The sequence below is a fragment of the Triticum dicoccoides genome, chromosome 5A (assembly GCF_002162155.2).
Source record: "Triticum dicoccoides isolate Atlit2015 ecotype Zavitan chromosome 5A, WEW_v2.0, whole genome shotgun sequence".
Taxonomy (NCBI): domain Eukaryota; kingdom Viridiplantae; phylum Streptophyta; class Magnoliopsida; order Poales; family Poaceae; genus Triticum; species Triticum dicoccoides.
Window position 1 is genome coordinate 329421785 of NC_041388.1, and position 15471 is coordinate 329437255.

Consider the following 15471-nt stretch of genomic DNA (forward strand, 5'->3'; position numbering starts at 1 on the left):
CCCAGATGAGGGGCAGCTCATCCCCACCCCCAGGCCCCATGAGAGGGTAGTATTCCTCACCCATTTCCTCCGCGGATTGGGGTTCCCTCTCCATCCCTTCGTCCGGGGGCTCATGTTTTACTACGGCCTGGATTTCCACGATCTGGCCCCAAACTTCATCCTCAACATCTCGGGGTTTATCCTCGTGTGCGAGGCCTTCCTCCGCATCAAGCCCCACATCGGCTTATGGCTGAAGACCTTCAATGTCAAGCCGAAGGTGGTGGGCGGCCGCCAGGCGGAGTGCGGAGGCGCCATGGTGGGCAAGATGCCCAACATAACATGGCTCGAGGGCTCCTTTGTGGAAACCATAAAGGGGTGGCAATCGGGGTGGTTCTATATCACCAAGCCGCGCGACCCTGCATGGGTAGCGGCCCCCGGGTTCCGATCTGGCATCCCCATGCGGCTCACCTCTTGGAAAGAGAAGGGCCTGTCCTGGGGTAGTTCGAAAGAGCTGGCCGGACTCCAAACATGTATTCAAAACATGGTGGACAAGAAGCTCAAGCTTGTCAACATAGTCCAGGTTATGCTCATCTGCCGGATACTCCCGTGCCAACAACGGGAGTTCACCTTGTGGGAGTTTAATCCGGCGCAGCACCGAACTCTAAACAGGCTCTTCAACATGACTCATGAAGACGCCTGGAGGGTGCTGTTCAAAAGTGTCGAGGTCCCTCCCCCTATTACTAAGGATCGCGGATTCAGCGCGAAGCACCAAGCCAGTGCGGTAAGCTGCTTTACCTTTCACAGGATACTTATTTTTATATAGATTGACTCTATGCGGGATCTAAACTCCCGTACCTTTGACAGGACTGGCAGAAGATGGCCGGCAGATCGACTGTCCGGCTCCTTTGCCTGAAGGCCCCGCAGACGCTCTTCTGGCGAAGATGTTGACTCCGGCCCTTATAAGGTGCCGGAGAAGACCAAGAAGGCCAAGGGAGCTCGAAAGAGTTCCCGACGCCAGGCATCGTCGGACTCACTATCCGATGACTCTGTGGTGCACTCTTCCCCCGAAGACGAGGAAGAAGAAGAAGAAGATGCTCCCCACCGACTGGGGAAGACAGAAAAAGGAAGGCCGCCCCAACTGGGGGGCGAAGGGTCCAAGAAGGGAAGGACTCTCCTTTCGGACAGCTCCACCGCCGCCAATGAAGGCGAAGACGAGTGGTTGCCCAGGGCCAAGCCCCCGGGGAGATCGTAAGTATTCGGATACCAAAGTAACCCATAAGATTCCTTGGTTGCACTGCTTTCCCTAATCACCAAACATAATTACGCAGGCCGCCACAAGCCAATATCGAGGTATCATCGGACGGCTCCCTAGGCTCGTCGGACATGGATAGCGATCCAGTCCCGACCGCCACCTCCCCTCATCCTGCCGACGACGCCGAGGTGTTGTCTCAAGAGGCACCGGATCGAGGGGAGACAGTCCCGGAGGCGCCCCAAGGCGACCTTCCGGACTCCGGGAGCCGAGGGGACGGGGCCCCCGAGAGCTCCGAGTTCGGCCCTCAGCCGAACAACACACCGGACCCTCCAGCGGTTCCAGGCTCGGGCAGGCGGCCTCCTTCTAAGAGGGGCAAAACTCCTATGCTGGTGACCTCTGTCCATCCAGAGGAGCAGGACAACCTGTTGGAAGCGCTTCGCAGCGCTTACATCGATGAGGAGCACCGCACCATCATGAGTGTGGTGATCCGGAAGGTTCGGTCCGCCAAGAGCGGATTGACTGAAGCCTGTGCCAGCCTTCTAACAAGCTTCGAGGTAAGTGTTTTAAAATGTAGTAGAAATATTACCGCATAGATAGTAGCCCCTGATGCTTTGTTCGGTGTTCACAAAGAAAAGCCGAACAGAGGATCAAATAATATCGCATGAGTCTAATATAAGTATGTCAATATGCATATGCAGGCTTCGCTGCCGGCGTCCGCCGCACTAACTGCGGAGGTCGTCGTACTTAAACAGGACCTTGAGGGGTCCAAGAAAGAGCTCGGCCTTGCCAAGAGGCAGCTCGAGGAGAACAAGGGTAAGTAATACCCCGTCTATAGATATGTATATATAAAAAAGGACGCGATTGCAAAATGACAGGATCATTGTATGTTTGCCAGGGGCCATGACCGAGGTGGCGACCCTGAAGGAAGCGCTGGCCAAGGCCGAAGATATAGCGGCCAAGGAGTGCACCGAGCGAGAGAAGCACGAGGCTGGCGTGGGCGAGGTGCAGCAAGAGCTCCAGGCTCTTGTGGCGAAGCACGAGGCGTTGGAGCTGGACTCCAAGACGCGGGAGTCTGAGCTTGTCGTGGCCCTCGAGAGTGTAAAAAGTGCCAAGTCCGAAGCCCAAAAGGCCCTCCAAGAGATCGACGCGATGAAGAAGATAGCGGCGGGTAAGGCTTTCTATATGTAAAGCAAACATGTAAAAGTAAATTACCGATTACTTACACGGATCCGGAGCTCTTCAGGAGCATTCGCAGATTTGCCCCGCAGTGTGTTCGATGCCGCACAATTTTACCAGGCTAAGGACGGAAGCTCGACGGAGAAGTTGTTCTGGTCTCAGTATGCTGAGGCCGAACATCCGGTGCCAATGAGCAACCAGCTAAAGCAGATGGTCGAGCTACATAAGGCGGCCGATCAGGCCATGAAGAGCTTTGTAGTCCGGTTGTGGCCTGGCGACGCCCTTCTGAATAGCTTCTTCGGCCTGGTAAGGCGGCTCATGGATGCCTGCCCGCGGCTGGAGGTCGTCAAGCGATCTGTCTGCATTGAAGGTGCACGCTGGGCTTTCGCCCGTGTAAAAATGAAGTGGGTCAAGCTAGACGCCGTGAAGCTGATCAAGGAGGGGCCGCCGGAGGGCAAGGAGCACCACCACCCTGAGATGTACTACGAGGGTGTTCTGCCGGGTGCCCGTCTTATCAGGAATGAGTGTTCAAAAGATGTAATATTTGAATGAGACTAGCTCGTTTTATCCTGTATGTATGAAAACTTGTTTCATGTGCGCTATGCAACGCTTGTTGGAATTTAAAATATTACCTTCTGTTTGGTTGTTTATCCAATCTGAGAGATGGCTAGTCCTCGGCTTCTGCCCCCATGCCATGAGTGCTGGGGTGTTCGGGATAAACCTGAGCACTCTTGTTCCCATGTTTGGGTCCTTCGAGGGAGGTGCTCAGCACAATGAACAAGGCAACCGGACTAATAGTGCTTTATCACTCTCACTTAGCCATAGAATTCTATAATTTTAAATTTCGGCGAAGCCCCTGGTATTTGGAAGGCCGAATTCGGTGCGCGATACACGCCTGTAAGCCGTACAGAGCTGGCCCCTCGCCCTAAGCGGCATAAGTCTTTAGGGACTCGAAAAACCTTGCCGAACAATGACCAGTCTCTCGCCTTATCATGACAGTCAGTTTTAGCTTTCTCTACTGAGGTGCTCAGCCTGTCAGAACCGAGGCACAATCGCAGTAGTTCTCCTAGTGCTAGCTTAGCCGATAGAGCGGAACGTAAGGTACCAAAACATAGGAGCCGGGCAAACCCAACATCTGACCAAAGACATGATTCGAAGTTGATGCATATAATGCTATAAGTTCGGGGTGCCGCACTTGTGAAAGTGTTCGGACTTTCCACACCGCATTGTGGGGTACGTAAGCCCCTGGTGTATTGGCCATACCAGAGTGTACGGTTGCAAGGCGTCATTAATGAACACACACATATATATATATATATATAACAAGAATGCAAATATAGTCGTAATGTCATGCATTGTTTATTGAAATATTGCGTTAAAGCAGAGTGATACAGATAGTGCGATAAGCAAAAGAGTAGGACTATGTCCCTTCCAAGGGCGAGCTGAGGAATGATATGAAATTTGTAATCAACCTGGGAATTCTGTTGTATAACGTAGCTGTCTGCCTCCTTGGTTGCTGCATCATGTGTTTGGCGATAGAGCTGCCGGACAGTGTTTCCAGAGATTAAGGTCCTGAAAGAAAAAGAAAAATAACCAAACGGGAAGCCCCTAGTGCGGTTTAGGCCGCATTTTGGGGCGTGCCGCAGTTATGCCCCTCTCCCCACATGTGCCCATGGTATTTTTAATGCGTAATTATGTACGCGCGGCACGAATATCGCTGTTGGGCTGGGATTGGGGTGGCCGCCGTATTGCTACGCGAGCTCGGATCGCGCCAGGCAGTCTATTTGCCGATTGCCCCGAGCGCGCTTGAAGGTGTTCGGGCTTTGAAACGCCAAACTGCTTGATTGCCTTGAGAGGCTGCTTTGCGCTTCTACTGCGAGGGCTGCGGTGTGCTCCTCTATTTAGAGAGAGCGCTCTGTGTTTCCATTGACTGTAATAACTCCGCGAGGTCCTGGCATCTTGAGCTTGAGGTATGCATAATGCGGTACCGCATTGAATCTAGCAAATGCAGTTCGCCCGAGCAGCGCGTGATAACCACTGTGGAACGGGACTATATCGAAGATTAACTCTTCGCTTCGGAAGTTATCCGGGGATCCGAAGACCACTTCCAGTGTAATTGAGCCTATGCAATGGGCCTCTATGCCTGGAATGATGCCCTTAAAGGTCGTTTTTGTGGGTTTGATCCTTGAGGGGTCTATACCCATTTTGCGCACTGTGTCCTGATAAAGCAGGTTCAGGCTGCTGCCACCGTCCATAAGGACTCGAGTGAGGTGAAATCCATCAATGATTGGGTCTAGAACCAGTGTGGCAAATCCGCCATGACGGATACTAGTGGGATGGTCCCTGCGATCGAAGGTGATCGGACAGGAGGACCAAGGGTTAAATTTTGGGGCGACTGGCTCCAACGCATATACGTCCCTGAGCGCACGCTTCCGCTCCCTCTTGGGGATGTGGGTTGCGTATATCATGTTCACCATCCGCACTTGCGGTGGAAACCTCTTCTGTCCTCCAGTGTGCGGCTGCCGGGGCTCCTCCTCATCATCGCTATGCGGCCCCTTGTCCTTGTTTTCGGCAATTAACTTGTCAGCCTGCTTGAACACCCAACAGTCCCTGTTGGTGTGATTGGCTGGCTTATCTGGGGTGCCGTGTATTTGACACGAGCGATCGAGTATACGGTCCAAGCTGGACGGACCCAGCGTACTTTGTTTGAATGGCTTTTCCCGCTGACCAGATTTAGAGCCTTTGAATCCGGCATTAACTGCCGTATCCTTAGTATTTTCACTGTTAATGCGGTGCTTATGCTTGTTGCGACGTGACCTGCTATTGCCGTCCTTGGTATCTGAGGTACCATGGTTCTTTGATATGTTATTACTGCGAGCCAGCCAGCTGTCTTCTCCCGCACAAAAGCAGGTCATGAGCGTCATGAGAGCTGCCATAGATTTCGGCTTTTCTTGACCAAGGTGCCGGGCTAGCCACTCATCTCGGATGTTGTGCTTGATAGCCGCTAAGGCCTCCGCATCCGGACAATCGACGATTTGATTTTTGTTTGTAAGGAACCGATTCCAGAATTGCCTAGCCGACTCTTCTGACTGCTGAATTATGTGGCTCAAATATCAGCGTCTAGTGGTCGCACATAAGTGCCCTGAAAGTTGTCGAGGAATGCGGCTTCCAGATCTTCCCAATAGCTAATGGAGTCTGCTGGCAAGCTATTAAGCCAATGCCGCGCTGGTCCTTTGAGCTTTAGTGGGAGGTATTTGATGGCGTGTAAGTCATCACTGCGGGCCATGTGGATGTGGAGGAGATAGTCCTCAATCCATACTGCGGGATCTGTTGTGCCGTCGTATGATTCAATGTTTACAGGTTTGAAACCTTCTGGGAATTGATGTTCCATTACTTCGTCTGTGAAGCATAAGGGGTGTGCGGCGCCTCTGTATTGGGCTATATCTCGACGCAGCTTGAATGGGTCTTTCCCGCTGTGTTCGGCCCGGCCGGATTTGCTTTTACTGTATCCGGCGTGATGTTTGTCGTCTCGCAGAGTGGTGCGCCCTCTTGATCCGTAGATCGATCTTGAATGCTTTGCCTTGTCCTCCAATATGTCTCGCAAGTCTGGCGTATCTCCCCATGCCTTTTTATTTGAATGACGTTGGGGTGGAGGCTGAGATTTTGGCTGGAATGCCTCTCTATCGCAGCCACAAGGTGGCCGATCAGCCGTATCATACGCTTCTTCCTCCAGTCGGGGTAGTAACCTGCGCCTTGGGTAACTCTTGGAGGGGCGCTCGAGTTTATATTCCTCGGCCGCGAGGACTTCAGTCCATTTGTTAGCTAGCAGATCTTGATCAGCTTGAAGCTGCTGCTACTTTTTCTTCAGGCTATTTGCTGTGGCCATAAGCCGGCACTTGAAGCGCTCTTGTTCGATGGGATCCTCTAGGACGGCGAATTCATCTTCGCCGAGGCTTGCCTCGTCTTCGGAGGGGGGATGTAATTTTCATCCTCCTCCTCTCCATCTGCCGCTCTCTCGGGAGAGCTGGCTCCTTCATCCTCCTGCTCTAAATCTTGCTGGAGGGGATTGTTGTTGTCTTCGACACTATCCGGAGTATTATTATCTCCTATGCCAGTATCACCACTTTTGCTTTGGCGGGACTTAGAGCGGCGCCGCTGACGTCGGCTCTTGGGTTGCTTCTTGGAGGGGTCATCCTCCGCTATCTCGTCGCCATTGCCTTCATTGGGTGTATCCACCATGTATATGTCATATGACAAGGTGGCTTTCCAGTGCCCTGTGGGTAGTGGTTCCTCTTCGTCTCCCGCATCGTCGTCCATACCGTCGATGTCTTTGGAGTCGAAGTCGAGCATGTCGGTTAAATCATCGATAGTGGCTACGAAGTGGGTGGTGGGTGGGCGTCGAATTTCTTCGTCGTCCGCATCCCAATCCTGTCGGCCATAAACCGGCCAGGGCTCTCCTGACAAAGAGAGAGACCTTAGTGAATTCAGAATGTCGCCAAAGGGCGAGTGCTGAAAGATATCTGTGATGGTGAATTCCATGATCGGCGCCCAATCGGATTCGATTGGCAGGGGCGCGGGCGGTTCGGACTCAGAAAAAGAGTCTGGCACCTTGGAGTCACGGGCTGCACAGAGGATTATGCTGGTGTTTGGCTCGATCGCTGTTGAGACTGTAGCCCCTGAGGCCGTGTCTAACCACCTGTCCTCGATTGGCACAGCTGGCTCCGAGCTAAGGGTCAGAGCTGGTGCGGGTGCGACCTCTGGGGTACTATTTGGTGGTAGAGCTAGGTCATACCCATCGCAACAGTGTGGCGCGCCCGGCTGTGGCTTGAATCCGTCGAAGATCAAGTCTCCGCGGATGTCGGCCGTGTAGTTCAAACTTCCAAATCTGACCTGATGGCCAGGGGCGTAGCTTTCAATATGCTCCAGATGGCCAAGCGAATTAGCCCGCAGTGCAAAGCCGCCGAATACGAAGATCTGTCCGAGGAGAAAAGTCTCACCCTGGACCACATCGCTATTGATGATAGTAGGAGCCATCAAGCCTAACGGCGATGACACATAGGAACTCTCAATGAAAGCACCAATGTCGGTGTCAAAACCGGCGGATCTCGGGTAGGGGGTCCCGAACTGTGCGTCTAGGCCGGATGGTAACAGGAGGCAGGGGACATGATGTTTTACCCAGGTTCGGGCCCTCTTGATGGAGGTAAAACCCTACGTCCTGCTTGATTAATATTGATGATATGGGTAGTACAAGAGTAGATCTACCACGAGATCAGAGAGGCTAAACCCTAGAAGCTAGCCTATGGTATGATTGTATGTTGTGGTTGTTGTCCTACGGACTAAAACCCTTCTGTTTATATAGACAACGGAGAGGGTTAGGGTTACACAAGGTCAGTTACAAAGGAGGAGATATCCATATCCGTACTGCCTAGCTTGCCTTCCACGCCAAGTAGAGTCCCATCCGGACATGAGACGAAGTCTTCAATCTTGTATCTTCATAGTCTAACAGTCCGGCCAATGGAGATAGTCCGGCTGTCCGGAGACCCCCTAATCCAGGACTCCCTCAATCATACTTAAAAGATATAAGTGAAGCACATGAAGCATTCTATAAATCAATGAAGGGCTATCTCATACTAGCATGGTTCTTAAAGGAAAAGCAAAAAACACAAAGGACACAAATCATGTGAACAAAACAAAAACTGAGGTATACCGATAATTGTTGAAGAAGAAAGATGGGATGCCAACCTAGGCATCCCCAAGCTTAGATGCTTGAGTATCCTTGAAATATTTACTTGGGGTGCCTTGGGGATTCCCAAGCTAGAGCTCCTGCCTCTCTTTATTCTTTTCATATTGATAGCTCCTCAATCTTCGAGCACTTCATCCACACAAAACTTTAACAAAAACTTTGTGACATCCTTTAGTGTAATAAAGCAAATCACTACCTTTAGGTACTGTTGTAAACTTATTCGAATTTCATATTAGAATTATATCTACTGTATTCCAACTTCACCATGGTTCATACACCCTGATACTACCCATAGATTCATCAAAATAAGCGAACAACTCATAGAAAACAGAATCTGTCAAAAACAGGACAGTCTATAGTAATCTGGAGGTTTAGTAAACTTCTGTAACTCCAAAAAATTCTAAAAAAATATGAAAATTTAAACAATTTGTACAGAAGTAATGTGCAAAATGTTTCAGACCCATTTATTTTCAAAGAAGCTTCCATGAAACTTTTTACATTGTTTCCATGAGCATGAACACAAGTGTTCAAGGTCGACCCTCACTTCTCCAATGCATAACCTTCCAATCACTTCTCTTATTGAAAAACTTTTTAGGTATGAGAGGCAAGTAATTTTTTGGTATTTTCATTCTTTTAAAAATAAAATTTGTATGTTTCACCCACAACTAAATAGAAACAAAAAGGAAAAACAAAATCTACTTAGTGAAGAAAGCAAACAAGCACACACGAGAATATCAACCCCACGCTATTGCTCCACGACAACGGCGCTAGAAAAGAGCTTGATAATCCCCAAGTGCAGGGAATCATCATAGCAATTCCCAATGGTGGAAGTGATAAGTATGGAGTGTCGAACCCACAAGGAGCTAAAGGTTAGATCAATATTCTCTCAAGTCCTATCTACCACTGACACGACTCTACGTACACCGAGCGTTTGCTTCCAACTAGAAACGAGAAATAAAACTACGTTGTGGGTATGAAGAGGATAACTTTGCATGATAACGGAGAGCTAAAACATAAAAGTAGGTGTTGTTATCATAAAGTTAGATTATATTACTAAATATTATAAATAGGAGTGTGGAATAATGATGGATCGGTGTGCAGAATTGTCCTAGGCAATTGTTAACAAGACCGATAGTCGTCATTGCAATTTCATATGAGGGAGAGGCATAAGCTAACATACTTTCTCTTCTTGGATCATATGCACTTATGATTGGAACTCTAGCAAGCATTCGCAACTACTAAAGATCATTAAGGTAAAACCCAACCCTAGCATTAAAGCATCAAGTCCCCTTTATCCCATACGCAACAACCCCCTTACTCGGGTTCATGCTTCTGTCACTCAAGCAACCCACTATAAGCGAATCATGAACATATTGCAACACCCTACATCGGGAATCCCTCACGCTTGCGCGACACGGAGGGCACAATAGGACAGCACCAAAATAAAACATACAACTCATACCAATCTACATCAACAATCAACCCAAGGACAAAGGATATCTACTCAAAACATCATAGAATGGCAACACATCATTGGATCATAATATGTGTCATAAGGCACCATGTTCAAGTAGGGGTTACAGCGGGGTGCGGGAGAGTGGACCACGTAAAAGTGATGATGATGGTGATGATGATGGTGATGTTGATGAAGACGATCACTGCGGCGATGATTCCCCTCCCGATGGCACTCCGATGCAACCGAGACAAAGGAGGAGAGGTTCTCCCCCTTGTGCTTCCTCCTCCATGGCCTCCCTCCTGGATGGGGAGAGTTTCCCCCTCCAGTCCTTGGCCTTAATGGTGATGATGGCCCTTCCGGGATACTCCTCCATGCCCTCCGGTGATGATGGCCCCCTCCGGCAGGGTGCCAGAGAGGGCCTAGATTGATTTCTCGTGGCTACAGAGGCTTGCAGCGGCGGAACTTCCGACCTAGGTTATTTTCTGGGGGGGCTGTATTTATAGGAATTTTTGGTGTCGGTTTCACGTCAGGTGGTTCTCCGAGTCATCCACGAGATAGGGGCCCATGCCCAGGGGTGGGGCGCGCCCCCCACCCTCGTGGATGGCTCGGGACTCTTCTGGCCCAACTCTTTTACTCCGGGGGCTTCTTTTGGTCCATAAAAATCATGAAAAATTGGCACGTCAATTGGACTCCATTTGGTATTCCTTTTCTGCAATACTCAAAACAAGGGAAAATAGAAACTGGCACTGGGCTCTAGGTTAATAGGTTAGTCCCAAAAATCATATAAAATAGCATATAAATGCATATAAAACATCTAAGATGGATAATATAATAGCATGAATACTTCATAAATTATAGATACGTTGGAGACGTATCAATCATCGCTTCCTCATAGTTCGTAGGTTCGTCATGGTCTAGTAACATGACTTCCAGAACAGGGTTACCATATCACTCTGGTGTGGAACGTACTCTGGTTGACCTATGAGGTTCGGTAGTAACTTGATATGAAGTTTCATGATCATCATCATTAACTTCCTCACCAATTGGTGTAGGCATCACTCGAACTGATTTATGTGATGAACTACTTTCCAATTCGGGAGAAGGTACAATTACCTCATCAAGTTCTGTTTTTCTCCCACTCACTTCTATCGAGAGAAACTCCTTCTCTAGAAAGGATCCATTCTTAGCAACGAATATATTGCCTTTGGATCTGTGATAGAAGATGTACCCAACAGTTTCCTTTGCGTATCCTATGAAGACGCATTTCTCCGATTTGGGTTCGAGCTTATCAGGTTGAAGCTTTTTCACATAAGCATCGCAGCCCCAAACTTTAAGAAACGACAGCTTAGGTTTCTTGCCAAACCATAGTTCAAACGGTGTCATCTCAACGGATTTTGATGGTGCCCTATTTAACGCGAATGTAGTTGTCTCTAATGCATAACCCCAAAACGATAGTGGTAAATCGGTAAGAGACATCATAGATCGCACCATATCTAATAAAGTGTGGTTATGACATTCGGACACACCATTACGCTGTGGTGTTCCAGGTGGCATGAGTTACGAAACTATTCCACGTTGTTTCAAATAAAGACCAAACTCGTAGCTCAAATATTCACCTCTGCGATCAGATCGTAGAAACTTTATTTTCTTGTTATGATGATTTTCTACTTCATTCTAAAATTCTTTGAACTTTTCAAATGTTTCAGACTTATGTTTCATTAAGTAGATATACCCATATCTTCTCAAATCATCTATGAAGGTCAAAAAATAATGATACCCGCCGCGAGCCTCAACACTCATCTGACCGCATACATCGGTATGTATTATTTCCAATAAGTCAGTGGCTCGCTCCATTGTTCCAGAGAACGGAGTCTTAGTCATCTTGCCCATGAGGCATGGTTCGCAAGCATCAAGTGATTCATAATCAAGTGATTCCAAAAGCCCATCGGCACGGAGTTTCTTCATGCACTTTACACCAATATGACCTAAAGGGCAGTGCCACAAATATGTTGCACTATCATTATCAACTTTGCATCTTTTGGCATCAATATTATGAATATGTGTATCACTACGATCGACATTGAATAAACCATTCACATTGGGTGTATGACCATAGAAGGTTTTATTCAATATAAATAGAACAACAATTATTCTCTGACTTAAATGAATAACCGTATTGCAATAAATATGATCTAATCATATTAATGCTCAACGCAAACACCAAATAACATTTATTTAGGTTCAATTCTAATCCCGAAGGTAGAGGGAGTGTGCGATGGTGATTGTATCAACCTTGGAATTACTTCCAACACACATCGTCACCTCATCCTTAACTAGTCTATGTTTATCTTGCAACTCCTATTTCAAGTTACTACTCTTACCAACTGAACCACTATCAAATACCGAGGGTTGCTATAAACACTAGTAAAGTACATATCAATAATATGTATATAAAATATACATTTGTTCACTTTGCCATCCTTCTTATCCGCCAAGTATCTAGGGCAGTTCCACTTCAAGTGACCATTTCTTTTGCAGTAGAAGCACTCAGTTTCAGGCTGGGTCTGGCTTTGGGCTTCTTCATGGGAGTGACAACCTTCTTGACATTCTTTTGAAGTTTTCCCTTTCTTTCCCTTGCCCTTTTCTTGAAACTAGTGGTCTTGTTAACCATCAACACTTGATGCTTTTTCTTGATTTCTACCTTCACTGATTTCAGCATTGCGAAAAGCTTGGGAATCGTTTTTGTCATCCCTCACATATTATAGTTCATCACGAAGTTCTAGTAACTTGGTGATAGTGACTAGGGAACTCTGTCAATCACTATCTTATCTGGAAGATTAACTCCCACTTGATTCAAGCGATTGTAGTACCCAGAAATTCTGAGCATATGCTCACTAGCTGAGCTATTCTCCTCCATCTTGTAGGCAAAGTACTTTGTCAGCGGTCTCATACCTCTTAACACGGGCATGAGTCTGAAATACCAATTTCAACTCTTGGAACATCTCACATGCTCCATGTCGTTCAAAACATTTTTGAAGTCCCGGTTCTAAGCCGTAAAGCATGGTGAACTAAACTATCAAGTAGTCATCATACCGAGCTTGTCAAACGTTCATAACGTCTACATCTGCACCTACAATAGTTCTGTCACCTAGCGGTGCATCAAGGACATAATTCTTCTGTGCATCAATGAGGATAATCCTCAGATCATGGACTTAGTCCACATCATTGCTACTATCATCTTTCAACTTAGTTTCTCTAGGAACATATCATAAATAAAACGGGGAAGCTATACGCGAGCTATTGATCTACAACATAGATATGCAAATACTATCATGAGTTTGGGACTAAGTTCATGATAAATTTAAGTTCAATTAATCATATTACTTAAGAACTCCCACTTAGATAGACATCCTCGAGTCATCTAAATAATCATGTGATCCATATCAATTAAACCATGTCCGATCATCACGTGAGATGTAGTATCTTTCGATGGTGAACATCTATATGTTGATCATATCTACTATATGATTCACGTTTGACCTTTCGGTCTCAGTGTTCCGAGGCCATATCTTCATATGCTAGGCTCGTCAAGTTTGACCCAAGTATTCTGCACGTGCAAAACAGGCTTGCACCCATTGTATGTGAACGTAGAGCTTATCACACCCGATCATCATGTGGTGTCTCGGCACGACGAACTGTAGCAACGGTGCATACTCAGGGAGAACACTTATACCTTGAAATTTAGTGAGAGATCATATTATAATGCTACCGCCGTACTAAGCAAAATAAGATGCATAAAAGATAAACATCACATGCAATCAAAATATGTGACATGATATGGCCATCATCATCTTGTGCCTTTGATCTCCATCTCCAAAGCACCGTCATGATCTCCATCGTCACCGGCTGGACACCTTGATCTCCATCGTAGCATCGTTGTCGTCTCGCTAACTATAGCTTCTACGACTATCGCTACTGCTTAGTGATAAAGTAAAGCAATTACATGACGATTGCATTTCATACAATAAAGCTACAACCATAAGGCTCCTGCCAGTTGCTGATAACTTTTACAAAAATATGATCATCTCATACAACAATTTATATCTCATCATGTCTTGACCATATCACATCACACCATGCCCTACAAAAACAAGTTAGACGTCCTCTACTTTGTTGTTGCAAGTTTTATGTGGATGCTATGGGCTTCTAGCAAGAATTATGACCCACAAGTGTAGGGAATATATTGTAGCTTTTTCGATAAGTAAGAGTGTCGAACCCAACAAGGAGCAGAAGGAAATGATAAGCAGTTTTCAGTAAGGTATTCTTTGCAAGCATTGAAATTATGGGTAACAGATAGTTTTGTGATAAGGTAATTTGTAACAAGTAGCAAGTGATAAAAGTAAATAAGGTGCAGCAAGATGTATCAATCTTTTTTTAGCAAAGGACAAGCCTGGACAAACTCTTATATTAAGTAAAGCACTCCCGGGGACACATGGGAATTATTGTCAAGCTAGTTTTCATCACATTCATATGATTCGCGTTTGGTACTTTGATAATTTGATATGTGGGTGGACCGGTGCTTGGGTACTGTCCTTGCTTGGACAAGCATCCCACTTATGATTAACCCCCATTGCAAGCATCCGCAACTACAACAGAAGTATTAAGGTAAACCTAGCCATAGCATGAAACATATGGATCCAAATCAGCCCCTTACGAAGCAAGCATAAACTAGAATTTAAGCTTCTGTCACTCTAGCAACCCATCATCTACTTATTACTTCCCAATGCCTCCCCTCTAGGCCCAAACAATGGTGAAGTGTCATGTAGTCGACGTTCACATGACACCACTAGAGGGATGACAACATACATCTCATCAAAATATCGAAAGAATACCAAATTCACATGACTACTTATAGCAAGACTTCTCCCATGTCCTCCCGAACAAATGTAACTACTCATAAAGCATATTCATGTTGATAATCAGAGGGGTATTAATATGCATAATGGATCTGAACATATGATCTTCCACCAAGTAAACCAATTAGCATCAACTACAAGGAGTAATCAACACTACTAGCAACCCACAGGTACCAATCCGAGGTTTGGATACAAATATTGGATACAAGAGATGAACTAAGGTTTGAGATGAGATGGTGCTGGTGAAGATGTTGATGGAGATTGACCCCCTCCCGATGAGAGGATCGTTGGTGATGACGATAGTGATGATTTCCCCCTCCCGGAGTGAAGTTTCCCCGGCAGAACAGCTTTGCCGGAGCCTAGATTGGTTCCACCAAGGTTCCGCCTCGTGGCGGCAGAGTTTCTTCCCGAAATCTTGCTTATGATTTTTTTCCTCGACGAAAGACTCCATATAGCCAAAGATGGGCATCAGAGGGCCACCAGGGGGGCCACGAGGCAGGGGTGCGCCCAGGGGGTAGGGCGCGCCCCCACCCTCGTGGCCAGGGTGTGGGCCCCCTCTGGTACTTTCTTCGCTCTGTATTTTTTATTAATTCCAAAAATGACTTCCGTGAAGTTTCAAGACTTTTGGAGCTGTGCAGAATAGGTCTCTAATATTTGCTCCTTTTCCAGCCCAGAATTCCAGCTACCGGCATTCCCCCTCATCATGTAAACCTTGTAAAATAAGAGAGAATGGGAATAATTATTGTGACATAATGTGTAATAACAACCCATAATGCAATAAATATCGATATAAAAGCATGATGCAAAATGGACGTATCAACTCCTCCAAGCTTGGACCTCGCACCTCAAGTGAAAGCCGAAATCGAAAAATATGTCCACATGTTTGGAGATACAGGTGTCGATAAAAATAAAATACGGACATGAGGGCATCATGATCATTCTTAGAACA